The 13,054-nt window shown below is 49.1% G+C and overlaps 1 long non-coding RNA gene across 1 annotated transcript in view; it reads left to right on the top strand.

Moving 5' to 3' along the window:
* The window catches only part of LOC141572771 (uncharacterized), a 94,931-nt gene extending 83,136 nt beyond the window's left edge, over positions 1-11,795 (top strand). Inside the window, exon 4 of the long non-coding RNA XR_012498270.2 lies at positions 9,654-11,795. This is a non-coding gene — a long non-coding RNA (uncharacterized LOC141572771). The remainder of the gene's footprint in view (positions 1-9,653) is intronic.
* Positions 11,796-13,054: the final 1,259 nt, after the last annotated feature.

Here is a 13,054-nt window from a genome sequence, read left to right as displayed (position 1 = left end):
TTCCTTGGCTGAGAGTTACCAGAAAAGTCATTGTATCATTCTCGCCATTTGTTAAAGCTCCTGTGCCTGCCCTAGTGTCTGTCTACTAGGAAATAGGAAATAAGTAAATCTACGAATGAATGAATGAATGAGTGAATGAATGAACAGCTTCTGCTTACTAAAATCACTATGAACTTTTACCTTAACATTCTTGTTCTCACTTTACTGAAATTAAAGTAGTATGTAGTATCCAATCATTAAATTTAACTTAAATATATCTCCTTTCAATAAATTATCAAAGTTAAAGATGATTTTAAGTGACAGGAAAATGTGTTCTCTGAGTGTCTGATGCAGGAGGATAGTTCTGGGGTGTGGAGCCAGATTGCAGGGAAGGGGTTCAGGACAGGCTCCCCAGGCTCCCTTTGCCACGAGGGTTATTTATCGCTGAAGGCAGTGGGGACCCTCAGGCTCACGGGACTCTTACCTCTCCCCTGAGGAATGTACCTTTGCTCGTGGTAAGAGTTGTCACCAGCGCTGTTTGCTGTGTGACCATCCTTGTTTCTGTGCTCATCTCAATGTCATCTCCTGCGAGTGTCCTTGTGACTGACTCGCGTTGGAAATGTAGGCGAGCTCAGGAGAGGCTGCATCTGCGAGCTTTGCAGCTTTGGGGTTAACTGCGTACTTGCCAGGGAGACGGTGGCGGTGGCCTATGACAGAGTGGGAGGGGCCGGTTAGTCAATGAAGGACCACAGGCTACTTCTGCTCACCAATCAGTCCCCGTGACCTTGGGAGGGTTCTTTAGCCTCTGTGAACAACACTTATATCTTTGTAACACTCGGGGGTCTGATTGGCAGGGAACCTTTTCCTGTAAGTGGTCACTAACGTTCCAGGCTTTGAAGACCATCGGGTCCCTGTCACAGCATCTCAACTCTGCTGATGTCTGTCTGACAAACACGTGGGTGGGCCTGCATTTGGGGACATTGAAATTAGAATTTCATATAATTTTCACATGTCATGAACTGTTATTTTTCTGTTATTCTTTCCAGTCATTTAAAAATGTGAATATCTTTTCTGGCTCATGGGCTGTACAAAAGCAGTCTACAGAAGGGACTGGAGACCCGGGCCCTGGTTTAATGACCCTGAACTAGCCCCCCTGGACAAAATTCCTGTGGGCTTTCTTGGGGCTGGGATGCAAAGGGGAAAGGGCAGTCCTGAGGCGCAGAATTAAAGTGACGATGAAAAAGCATCTAGAAAAATTGCAGAAGACAGCGTGATGCAGTGATGTTTTTGGAAGGGTGCTCTGATACTATGATTTGTAATAAGAATATATACTTGGTCTTTGTCCCATTTCTGGCAGTTTCCCCAAAGAGAGAGTGGTAAAACTGCCTTTGGTCCTGTGAATGAGGTGACTTTTGGACACAGGTAAGGATGGGGGCTGGATGCCAGGGGAACCCACCACGTGATTAAAGGGTTGGGACTTTCCCTCCCAACCCTGAGCTCCGGCGGGTGGGGGGGGGGGGCTGGAGGCTGAATGAGTCACCATCTAAGTTCATCAGGGCTGCCTGTGTGATGAAGCCGCCAGAGAAACCCAAAAGGACGGGTTCCGGGGGGTTCCAGGTTGGTGACCGTGTGGAGATGGGAGAGTGGTGTCTGGAGAGGGCACTGAGGCCACGTGCCCCTTCCCACACACCTGGTCCAATGTACCGGTCTCTTCCATCTGGCTGTCCTGAGTTACATCCTTTCACAATAAGCCGGTGACCGTAGGTGATGTTTTCTCTGAGTTCCATGAGCTGCTCTAGGAAGTGAAGGGAGCCCAAGGAGGGGGACGTGGGGACCCTGATTGACAGTCAGTGGGACAAGAGTGCAGGTGACACTCTGGACTTGGGATTAGCATCTGAGTGGGAGGGGTCGTTGGAACCTCCCACGTGTACCCAGGTGGTCAGAAACACAGGTAAGAGCCTGGGCTGGTGGCTGGAGTCCAAAGTGTGTGTTTGGGGGTGAGGAGCGGTCTGGTCAGACCGGACCCTTAACCCGTGGGGTCTGGTGCTGTCTGTGGGTGGGTAGTGTCAGAAGTGAGTTGACTTCTTGGCCACCCAGCTGGTGTTCTGAGAACTGCTTGTTGGAGGGATGAGGACCCCCCAACCCCAAAGAGGTCCAATAAGCATGTAGTCGAGGGGAGGGATGACACAGAGGAAAAGAATAACCCAGAGACTACAGTTGCCTGGCTTTTGACCAGAATATCTAAGTGAAATGTCTGGCTTGAACTGAAACAGGTAAAACTAGAAAAAATGTAGAGATGACAATAGACGGGACTGGTGTTGTGCCTGGTGCACGTGTATTTGCAGGTGTTCACAGTCGTGTAGACATCACGCGTGAGTGCGTGAGTGTGGGAAAGCAGACAGGCCGCTGTGTGCCAGGAAAGGGCAGGGACACGGGCATCGGATGTAAGAGTGAAAACATTGTAAGTGAGCCTGTAAACCAGCAGCTTCATGGTGCTCCATTTGACGTGCTTAACACAGAAGTTATGTGGCAAGAAGCAGAGTGGCAAGAGCCGGCTGGCATATTGGGTGATTTCTGCATGTGGCAACAGTAGGCAGGAAAAATAATATTATTTAAGCGATTAACACTAGAGCAGACATGGCTTCGTCTGCTGGCTGCGAAGGAGCTGGCAGCTGGCATCCCCGTCTGGGCGATATGCTGGGCTGTGTTTTCATAGAGCCTGGAGTTTTAACAGACTTGCTGGAATGGCCGCTCTCTGACCGCCTTTTCACCCTGGCCGGTGACTGTAAGACCCGCTGTCTGGTCGGCACAGAGAGACAGTTATTCCTTTTCCCATCCAGGAGCAACATGCTAAGGACACCCCGCAGAGAGGCCTTGCTCTGGCCACACAGGAGGACAAACTGCGAGGGAGTGAGATAGTTTCTTACGTGTGCAGCTCACCTGCATCCTCTGTGACAGCATGTGGAGGATGAAGAAAGTGGAGACACACTGGAAAGATTTGTACAAACGTCTTCATAAGTAAAAGTAATAGACACCAGGAGGGTGTACCCTGAAAAGAGTTGTTTAATAACTAAGGGATTAAACTAAGCGCTGATTCAAAGAAAAAGAAGTAGCCCTTTCCGTAAGAGGCATACACAATAATTCCATTCCCTCTTTACTCATCAAATGTACTCAGCCGTGTAATAAAAATTAATAAGATATCATTAAGAAAACATCACTGTTTACAGCTGCACAAGGGGAGAATTACTGGCAGTAGGTGTGTCTTCACGGAATTCTGTTCGTGGCTCTTAAAAGCCTTCGTCAAGGAGAGGTCAGCAGGAGACGCTACCGCTCCTGTGCTGAGCGAGTGTAGTTCTTTCCCAGTCACAACCCTGCTGGTGACACCTCGTGGCGCCCCCAGCCTCGCGCCTGCGGCCACACCTGGCTGTGGAGCCTTGCCCAGGCCAGGGGCGCCTGCTCAGGGTTGCCTGCTCAGGGTTGCGACACAGATGGTCCTGGGATCCTATGATTAAGTTAAGTTACAATCTGTATGGAAATCATGGCGTTCCCTGCCTGCGCTCTGCCCCTGCAATTCTTCCTTCTCGGTAACAGCGGTGGGTCAGTGTGGCCGACAGACAAGCTTGCCTTTCTCCTCGGTGTGTCCCCTTCCAGGCACTGCTGAGTCCTGCGATGTGTGGTGGGAGATGCTTCAGATCACAGGGGGGGTCTGTCACGTTCGTCCTCAACATCTGCACATGTCCTCAGGCGGGGCGCTGCTGCCCCGTACTTTACACAGCAGTAAGTTGGTCAGTACTTGGTCCTGTAACAGCTGCTGTGTTTGTATTAGGGTTGTGCCATCTACATAAATCAAGTTGGGCTATGTTATCTTCACGTCTGCTTCCTGAAAAGGGTTGCATCAGACATTATTGCTTAAATGATCCATAGATTTCAGCAATGAAAGCATGTAGGCCAGTGTTCTCTTCCTGGGCAGGTTTTGGTAATGGATTCCATTTTCTTACAAAGGTACAGAGCTATTAAAAGTGTCTGTTTCTTCTTTTGTCAGGTTTTTAAAATTGTGTGCGTCAAGTGACTTCTTTACTCCACAAAATCATTAAATTTATTGGCAAAAAGTTCTTCCTTATGCTCCCGTACATTCCTCCTGTCTGTGGTCTCCGTAATAAGTCCCTCATCCCTGTGTGGGCCGTTTGCTAATGTTTTTATTTCTTTATCAGTCCTCATAGGAGATTGTTGGTGTTATTAATCATTTCAAGAAACTATTTGTGGCTTTAATTTACTCTGCTTATGGTTGGTTTTCTAGTTCTATAACTTTGTTAGATAAAAATGTATTTCATTATTTTTAAACTTTTTTACTGAGGTAAAATGTCGGGACCATAAAATGAGCCATTTTGAAGTGTAGTCAGTGGCATTGAGCACGTTACCCATGTGTGTGAACACATCTATGCAGTTAAAACCGTGTTCTCTCCACTAGGAACTCCTGGCCCTACAGCGCAGTCCCACTCCGTCCCACTCCCCAAGGCCTGGCTACCACCACCCTGCTTTCTGCCTCTAGATGTACGTGTTGTGGGCCTTTCACATGCAGAAAACCTGCGACGTGTGTGTCGTTTTGGTGTCTGGCTTCTTTCAGTCGGCACACTAGTTTGAGTTTCATGCACATCTTAGCACACATTAGTGTTTTGTCCCTTTTAAGGCTGAATAACGCTCCATTGCATGTGTCACCACATTGTACTTATCCATTCACCAGCTAATGGACGTTGGGGTTGTCTCCACCTTCCAACTATTGTGAACAGTGCTGCTCTGGATATTCACGTGCTTGATGTTGTAAGCTCGATGTCCCACAATGCTCTTAGGCTCTGTGCTTTTCTCTATTCTTTTTTTTCTTTCTTTCTATTATTCAAACTGTATAACTTCAGTTGCCTTACCTTCAAGTTCACTGATTCCCCCCCCCCCCCCCCCGCCTATTCAATCTGCTATTAATATAGTGGTAAATTTGTCATTTCAGTTATTGTATTTTTAAGCTCCAGAATTCTGTTTGGTTCATTTTTATCATCTCTATTGATATTTTCTTTTTTGTTGCTTCATTTTTCAGTTTCATTTATCTCTTTGCCACAGTTTCTTTCAGCTGTTTGTGCATATTTACGATAGTTAGTTTAAAGTATTGTCTAGTAATTCTAATTCTGTGCTTCCTCAGTGATAGCTTCTGTGAATTTCTCTTATGGATGGGCTATGGTTCCTCGTTTCTTTGCATGCTTCACAAGTTTTTTGCTGAAAACTAGACATTTGAATATTATAATGTGGTAAATCTGGAATTCATGTTCTTCACCCTTCTCATGGTTTGTTTTCATTGTTTGCTGTGGGTTGTAGTTGTTTGTTTAGTGACTTTTCTAAACTATTTTTGTAAAATAGTTTTTTTTGTAAATTTTTTTTTTGTCACCTGTGGTCTCTGAAGTCTCTACTCCTTAAGCTTGTGGTCAGCTAGTGTCTTGACAGAAATGTCCTTGAATTCCTGGATTTCCACATCCACAGAAAGGAAGGAAAAAAAGAAGGAAGGAAGGAAGGAAGGAAGGAGGGAAGGAGGGAAGGAAAGAAAGAAAGAAGGAAAGAAGGATTAAAATAAAATAAAGAAAAGGAAAGGAATTGCAAGAGCTGTAGTCTCAGCAGGGTGGCTGTACACAGAGGCCACCTGGAGGCCATACCTGGAGGCCGTACCTGGAGGCCACACCTGGAGGCCGTACCTGGAGGCCGTACCTGGAGGCCACACCTGGAGGCCGTACCTGGAGGCCGTACCTGGAGGCCGTACCTGGAGGCCACACCTGGAGGCCGTACCTGGAGGCCGTACCTGGAGGCCGTGCCTGGAGGCCGTACCTGGAGGCCGTACCTGGAGGCCACACCTGGAGGCCGTACCTGGAGGCCGTACCTGGAGGCCACACCTGGAGGCCGTACCTGGAGGCCATACCTGGAGGCCGTACCTGGAGGCCACACCTGGAGGCCGTACCTGGAGGCCGTACCTGGAGGCCGTACCTGGAGGCACTCTCAAGTCCCCCAGCACCCAGCCAGGCCGTTACTGCTCTGCCTTAGCCTTCAGTTCTTGCGTGTGCTGAGGATGACAGTTAGCTAGAGGTCAAATGTGGGTCCTCTTAGGTCTTTTCCTGGGAATCGTACCCTTGTGTGTGGCTGTCTAAGTTCCTCATGTATGCAAGTGCTTTTCAGTGTCCTGGTTTCCCAGAGAAATTCTCTTCCCAGCTTTTCCTCCCACGCATGTCTGCTGTTTGCCTCAAGTGTAAGCTTTTGACCCTGCAGTGGTGGCAGTGAGTGTCCATTTGCCTCAACGTGCATTCCAGGAATGCCTTCTCTGAAGACACTTTTCTGCCTTGAGAATCCTGAGAGCCTCATGTCAGCCCGCAGGTAGCACCAAGGCAGGTAGAAATGAAGACTGTCCTTTGAGAATAAGGTCTGCTCTGATCATGCTGGAGCCAGGGGCAGGGCCCCCAACAGGGAGCATGGGTTATTATCTTCAAGACTGTCACTGAGCTGGGGACGGAATGGGGCAAGGTCACGGGAAACTGCCACAGAGCTTTCCTGTCATTTCATAATTGCCTTTTCTTGATCAGCATTTCCTTTGTTGCTTTAAAACCTTTGTCTGGTTCCCAGTGCTTCCAGTTGATTCTGGCCGTTTCTGTTCACTTTTTCAGTGTGTTCAGTGGAGGGACAGGCACATGGAACCACCTTCTCTGCCATTTTGGCTGATGTCACTGTTTTCACTGGTTGTTAAGAATTTCTCTCTCATTCAGAGCTACACATTTTCCTTGGAGCATATACCTCTTCTTGTTACTGATTTTTCATTTAATTCCTTTGGGAGCTTGGAAACATGCTCTCTAAGGTTTTGATCCTTTGAAATTTAATGCTCAGCCTATTGTGCAGCTTAGTGGACGTTCCATGTAGAAGCCCAAAGCATGTGTGCTCTGCATCTATAGTGTGCGCCTCCATACATGTTAAATCAATCTCATCAACTGCTAATATGGATAATGTCTTCTATACCCTTACTCATGATCTGTCCATTCATTCCATCAGTTGCTGAGAGAAGGATAGTGACATCTCTGCCTAAGTTTATGGGACTGCCTAGCTCTGCCTTTTTTTCTGTCAGTGTTGGTTTCGTGGGTGAGGGGTCTGGTGTGAGGGTTCTGGCGTCTTTCTAAACAACTGGCCTTTCTGTTGTGATGGAATGACCTACTCCCTCTCTGCTGTCACCTGGCCTGCAGCCTGCTTTTCTGATGTTAGTAAGTCCACGCCACCAGGTTCACGAACAGTGTACACACTGTGACATCTTTCCCCAACCTTTTACTTTTAAGGTAAAGTCAGTAGTTAGGAGATTCTGGGCCATGCGTGCTTCTCGTATATTAATGTGCAGACAGCTCCATGAAGTTAGGACGTGAGTTATCCAGTCTGCTGGCAGATATGTCTCCTGTGGACAAAGATGCATCAGCCTGAAACTTTTAAGAATTCATTCTAAGTAACCAGTTTTCCCTGTTGTGATTTTGCTTGCAAAATGCAGAAATTCTGTTTGTGTGTTGCCTTTCCTGGAACTTGTTTACAGGTACATGACTGCAGTGTCTAATTCTCTTAGCATTTATATTTATCATTGTATGTTAATAAAATTGACATTCTCATTTCTCTGTGTTTGTCTCATGAGCCTTATTTGTACTATTCAGCGTATTAAACAAATAATGACTAGGGCTCCCTCAATTTAATTGACTGAGTTATATCCAGTTCTTGTAACATAAAATGTCCTACTCTGGGACACAAACTCCTCCAATAAATTTGTCTCAGGCCTCCGTCTGTGTTAGCTTATGGTGAAGACTGCAGCAAAGAGGCCCAGGAAGGCAATGGCTCAGACAGACAGAGGAGCTCGTTTCTGTGTCGCACACGGAAGTCCAGGGCGGGCGGTTGGACTTGACCCCATGGCATCACCCGAGACCCTGGTGAGTGGGGCTGCCCCACTGTGTCCGGGCGTGTCCTCTGCACACTCACATCCAGGGGGAGGAGCACTCCGGTCATGTGACAAGGCCCAGCGAGGAGCTGGCACAGGTCCCTCCTGGTCGCAGGCCATCAGTGAGGGCCAGGTCACGGTCACGTGCTTGCTTTGGCTGCGGGAGCAGGTGAGGAAGAGTAGCTGTGGCTGGGTAACCAGCTATGATTTTAGTTCTTTGCTCCTGTGGCCGAGGAACAGAACTGGTTCCAGGCCTCTGACACTCCTGCGAACATTGAACATTGACATCGGGCATCATTCTGTCATGTATCTGAATGTGACAAAGCAGACCGATTTGACTTTTATACGTGTCATGCAGGGTGTCATGTGGGGTCTCTGGTCCCGCTCCCCACACAAGAACGCAGGATATGGTGAGGCCAAAAAGGAACACCCACGGACCCATAGGTAGGGGAGTCATAACACTATAGTCTCGCTGGTGGCTGGGTTGGAGACACAGGAAGCAGGAGCCACACGATCCTCAACCTGCTGTCCACTTCTCTGTCAACCAACCTCATGTGTTAACTGCAATCCGCCTCTCTGCAATCCGCAGCCCACAATCTGCCTTGTTAGCTCAGCCATAGCAGTTATATCAGTGGCTAATGGCTAACTGGTAACAGCTGATGGCCAACTAGTCACAGCTGACGGCCATCTACTACCCGAGCCAGCACCTTTCCATGTGAGGCTGAGAGGCTGGAAACTGCTCTCTGGGACTCTGTCCCCACAATACTTTTGAAACAAAAAGTGAATTCAGTACTAGGCTATTGTTAATTTATTGATCTTTTTTTTTTTTTTTTTTTTAGCTGTAATAGTGTCCTTTGGTGAATGTGACTTCTGAGGAAGGGAACTAACAGTATTTGTTGAGAAATAATTCATGTTTTCCTTTAGTGTCAAGATGGCCTCCCAGCTCTGGGCAGAGCCCATGAGTAAGCTGCCCAGCCTCGCCGCCCCCTCACTGCTCCCATCACGAGTATGGGCCCACCCAGGTGTGCTGGTCGCTTCTAGGCAAATACTCTGGGTGCACAGACCATTTCGGGTTTCCTGTTTCTCCCAGCTCACTGCTTTGTGCTTCCCTGTTCCTCAGAGGTAATTTAGTTTAGACATTTAAAATATTACATCTGTGAAAACACCTTTTATTGAATTTGTAATTCAAACGTAAACCACAGAAGATGCTTGTCTTCCATAAAAAGATGCACTAAACAAAGAAGATGAAATAAGGAAAGTATATTGACTGGAAAATTCCATTTGAATTCAAATTTGATTGGAGAAGGGGTAGGTGTGTGAGGGTGTCAGTAGGATCAAGGAGGGGCGCCCCGACCCCCGGCATGAATGAGACTATTTCTTGGGGATTCAGACACCATTCTAGTTAGCTGAACGCTTTTCAACTTGGAACAAAACTGAATTGAGAGGGAAGGGTGGCAGGGACTGTCCTAGCAGAGCTGCCTGAGTCCTGTCGCAACTCAGAGGTTATCCAGGGTGTGTCGGGCCTCTGGCAGCAATTCCCTGCCTGTATGTTTAGCTGGAAGGCGTGCAAAAACCAAACACACACACTGTGTATGTTTTCATGACCCTGTACTCTGCTCATACCACTTCATTGACAAAACAGGTTGTTACCTCATTACAAAATCCTAGGAAACTCTTCTTATCTTTGCAGTTTGGAAGCTCAACGGTGATTAAAAATGGGAGGTGGTGAACGCCCTTTCCAGAGGATGGTTTGCAGTGTCGTCCTTGTGAGTCCTACGCTGTCAGGCGCCAGGAAGGGACCTGCACCTGCCCCTGGCATCTGAGGTGTGGCCCCCATGCAGCCCTGGGCCCGGCCCTGTCTCCTCCTGTTGCGCCTCCAGGGTGGCTGTGCCCAGCTGTGCCGTCCACCTTCCTGGGAGCCGCACGTACCCACTGTGTTCGCAGGCCACCAGGCAGAACCCGCCTTTCCTGCCCGACGTCACAGTCCGCTCCTCTGTCTGCACTGTGGCCATGTTCGTCCGCTGCATAAAGCCCGTGAGGACCCACAGAGTGTCAGCTGGCCTTCAGGGGGCACACAAACATTTGGACTGCTCCCTGGGGAAGGGACCAGAGGGAGGTCATGGTGTGGCCTGGCTTCTGAAGCTCAGGCCCTCCTGCTGAGAGCCGCCATCCAGCTTCCATGGGAAGCAGCTGCTGCTCAGCAGAGCTGCAGGGTGAGAAGCACCTGCGGCCTTTTCCATCCCCACCTGTCTTCATTCCTTCTTCCATCGCATTAACTCCCAGGGTTCTCCCTCAGCTGCCTCATCAAAGGTCACCTGTCAGAGGCAATTTGAGTAGCAAACGAGATGGCTAACGGTAACGGCCGCACCATTTGCTGCTACGCGTTCTAAAGTGGTGGTGAGAACACGGACCTATGGCCAAGCCTGGAATCATGACGCTTAGAAATGGGATTTTAAGCAGAAGGACAAGCAGCTCCTTGGCCCGTAAGCCCAGCCACGTACACAGACTCTGGCTCCATCCAGCCAAGAGTGGGCTCTGCTGCAGAGCTGCCCGACGCCCTGGGATGTGGCGGCACCTCCTGTCACCCCTGTGTCGTCACTGAGGTAGGTAGTGTAAGCTGCAGGGACTTGGGGACTCCACTCATCTCTGAAACCTCTTCCCGAAGCTCTGTGCAGAGGGTCCTGTGGCTGAGAGCTCACCTGGTACGTTTGTGGGGGGTGGTGTCGGGTCATGCCGACACAGGCAGTGGCCGCGGTGGCTTCCTAACAAGGCAGGTGCTGGGTCTCAGATGCATACCCACCATCTGGCACGTGGGGGTGGCGGCGGGTGCCTGCTTGTGGGGGAAATGGGAGGGTTTACACAGAGGAACTCAGAAACAGCTGACTGTACAAAAGAGCTCGGGAAGCCCTGGCTTGGCCGAGAAAATGAGGCTTATCAGGCATTTTGTCAAAGTGGAGAGCAGGTCCCACGGGCTGAGTCCCTGCATGGGGCCTGTGTGTCAGGGGTTTTGGCTCTGGGACTCTGCAATTTTGTGAATATGACATACAGGGATGCACCCCAAAAATGTACCCGCATGAAATCCTAGAATTTTATAAATGAGTACTTTGTTGTGATATGTGAATGAGTAAACTTAAATATGTGTTTTATTTGTGAGTTTTATTCTCAGCCAGTTTCTAGTAATGATTAGGTGTTTCTCCTGATGTTGGAATTTCCTTGCCTTTGACAAAAGGAAACCAAATGTGTTGCCACAAAGCTAAGAAAAGAGGTGAATGGATATTTGAGGCCAGCTGAGTCTTTAGCCATTCGGGGCTGGGTCGCCTGCCGAGGGCCCAGAGCTCGATCTGTGCAGTGTGGCGCTGAGCCAGGAGTTTGGGGAGCGTGGAGACACGTGGACACAGCATCCCATGGGCCGGGCCTGGCTTGCTCTCCTCAGGGCAGGCAGGGAGGGCTTGGAGCTCCAGCAGGTCTGAACAGCGGCCTACAGGATGGGAACGGGATGAGGGGTGGGCTGTCCCAGAGCAAACCCTGCCCCCCCTTGGGCGTGGTGACCAGGGGCCACCATTGGCTGCTGCAGGAAGGAGCTGGCAGGTGCCTCGGCGATGCAATGAGTTTTCACAGGCTTCACATCGTTCTTAGGTCACCACTTTTAAAACCACTGTTGAGTCTTTAAAGAACTTTCTGTATCTGTTTAGGTACTTTAGAGCTGAATGGGTAAAAGTTCAATTTGGACTTGGGGTCAGACGGTCTAGCCTCAGAAGCACTTTACCACTTACTTTCAGCGAATGGTTTCACCTCCCTGTGTGTCAGTTTCCCCCTTGGAAATGCAGGTAAAAGTAACGAGTGAGTCCCTCATAGGATGTGGGGAGGGTTAAAGGAGTTCTCAGCCAGTGCCCCTTCGTAGAATAATATTATATTTTATGTAAAATCGACTGTTTGGCACAGATTTCTGTAACTGCGACCTCGGGGAGCTGGTGGATTTACTTATAAAATCTGAACTCCACGTGCATTCCATGTTTTTCATTTCTGTATTGTCCCAGGTGGGTCAGATGTATGAGCCCAGAAAACTTTCAGGATTCTAGCTGCTGTCAGGGCCATCTGCCTGTACGCCTGGCATTTAATTTCCTTTCTCTCTCGTACCCACTTCGAGCAGAGTTGGGAAATGGGTGACACTGGCAGACCCTAACCCTCACCCTGTGACCTCATATTCCAGGTCCTCTGTTTAGGTGTTGCTCCTGGCCTGTCTCTGTTCTTTACCCAAGTATCCCCCCAAGAACCTTCGAACAGTCTGGTGGCACCTTTCATTTTAGTCTCTCAGTCATTATAAAAATTCAGCTGGTAAGCGTCTCATCGAAACAGAGCTGTAAAGCTCAAGATACCCACCGCTTTATTTTATAGCTGGCCAGTGAAAGCCCCCAAGGGGTTGACACCTTGTCTCCAAGTCCCCACGTATCTTCTAGCCAGTGCTGGTATGAGATACACTCCTGCTTCCGTGGTCTTGCTCATTTTTCTTCCTAAGGCACATCCTGCCCTTCTGCACGGATCCTCGCCAGGAGGTCTCGGAAAGCACTGGCGTTAGAATGGTGGTAGAGAGCTGACCGGCATTAACGAGAGAGAGAAGGGATGACGTCCCCACGCTCTCCTAGCAGACGCAACGTTAGCCTAATCAAATGCGTGATGGGTTCAACGTCATGGTCACAGAGCAAATGGTAGGCGTGGATGCTGGAGCTTCTTAGGACACAGAAATCACTCTGCGGAGCGGCAACTGTGGAAGTGAGGTGAGCAGAGTTGTGGGTCCTCCCTGCTGTCCTGCTGTCCCCTCCTGTCCGAGCCTCACTGTCTTGTCCTCAACGTCTTCACTCACTGAAATGCCACCTCTGGTGAAATGTCTTTCTTTAGCGCTTGCGGGGCACGTTGGAAAAGGGCCATGATCGACTAGGTGACGTAAATCCTCAAGCTTTATCGCGTCTGCCACTCCCCAACTGTGTGCATTCTTCATAAAAGCAGGGTTCTTCCAGCCACGTGGCAAATGTGAGTCCAGGTGACTGAGGTCACATTGAACCCAGACCCAGCGTTTTCCTGGCTCGTCCTAAA

This window comes from Rhinolophus sinicus, chromosome 15, assembly GCF_057876585.1.
Source record: "Rhinolophus sinicus isolate RSI-liver-muscle chromosome 15, RSI-T2T, whole genome shotgun sequence".
Lineage (NCBI taxonomy): Eukaryota > Metazoa > Chordata > Mammalia > Chiroptera > Rhinolophidae > Rhinolophus > Rhinolophus sinicus.
The sequence above is the reverse complement of the archived record's forward strand: the minus strand, read 5'-3'. Positions and strand labels throughout refer to the sequence as shown.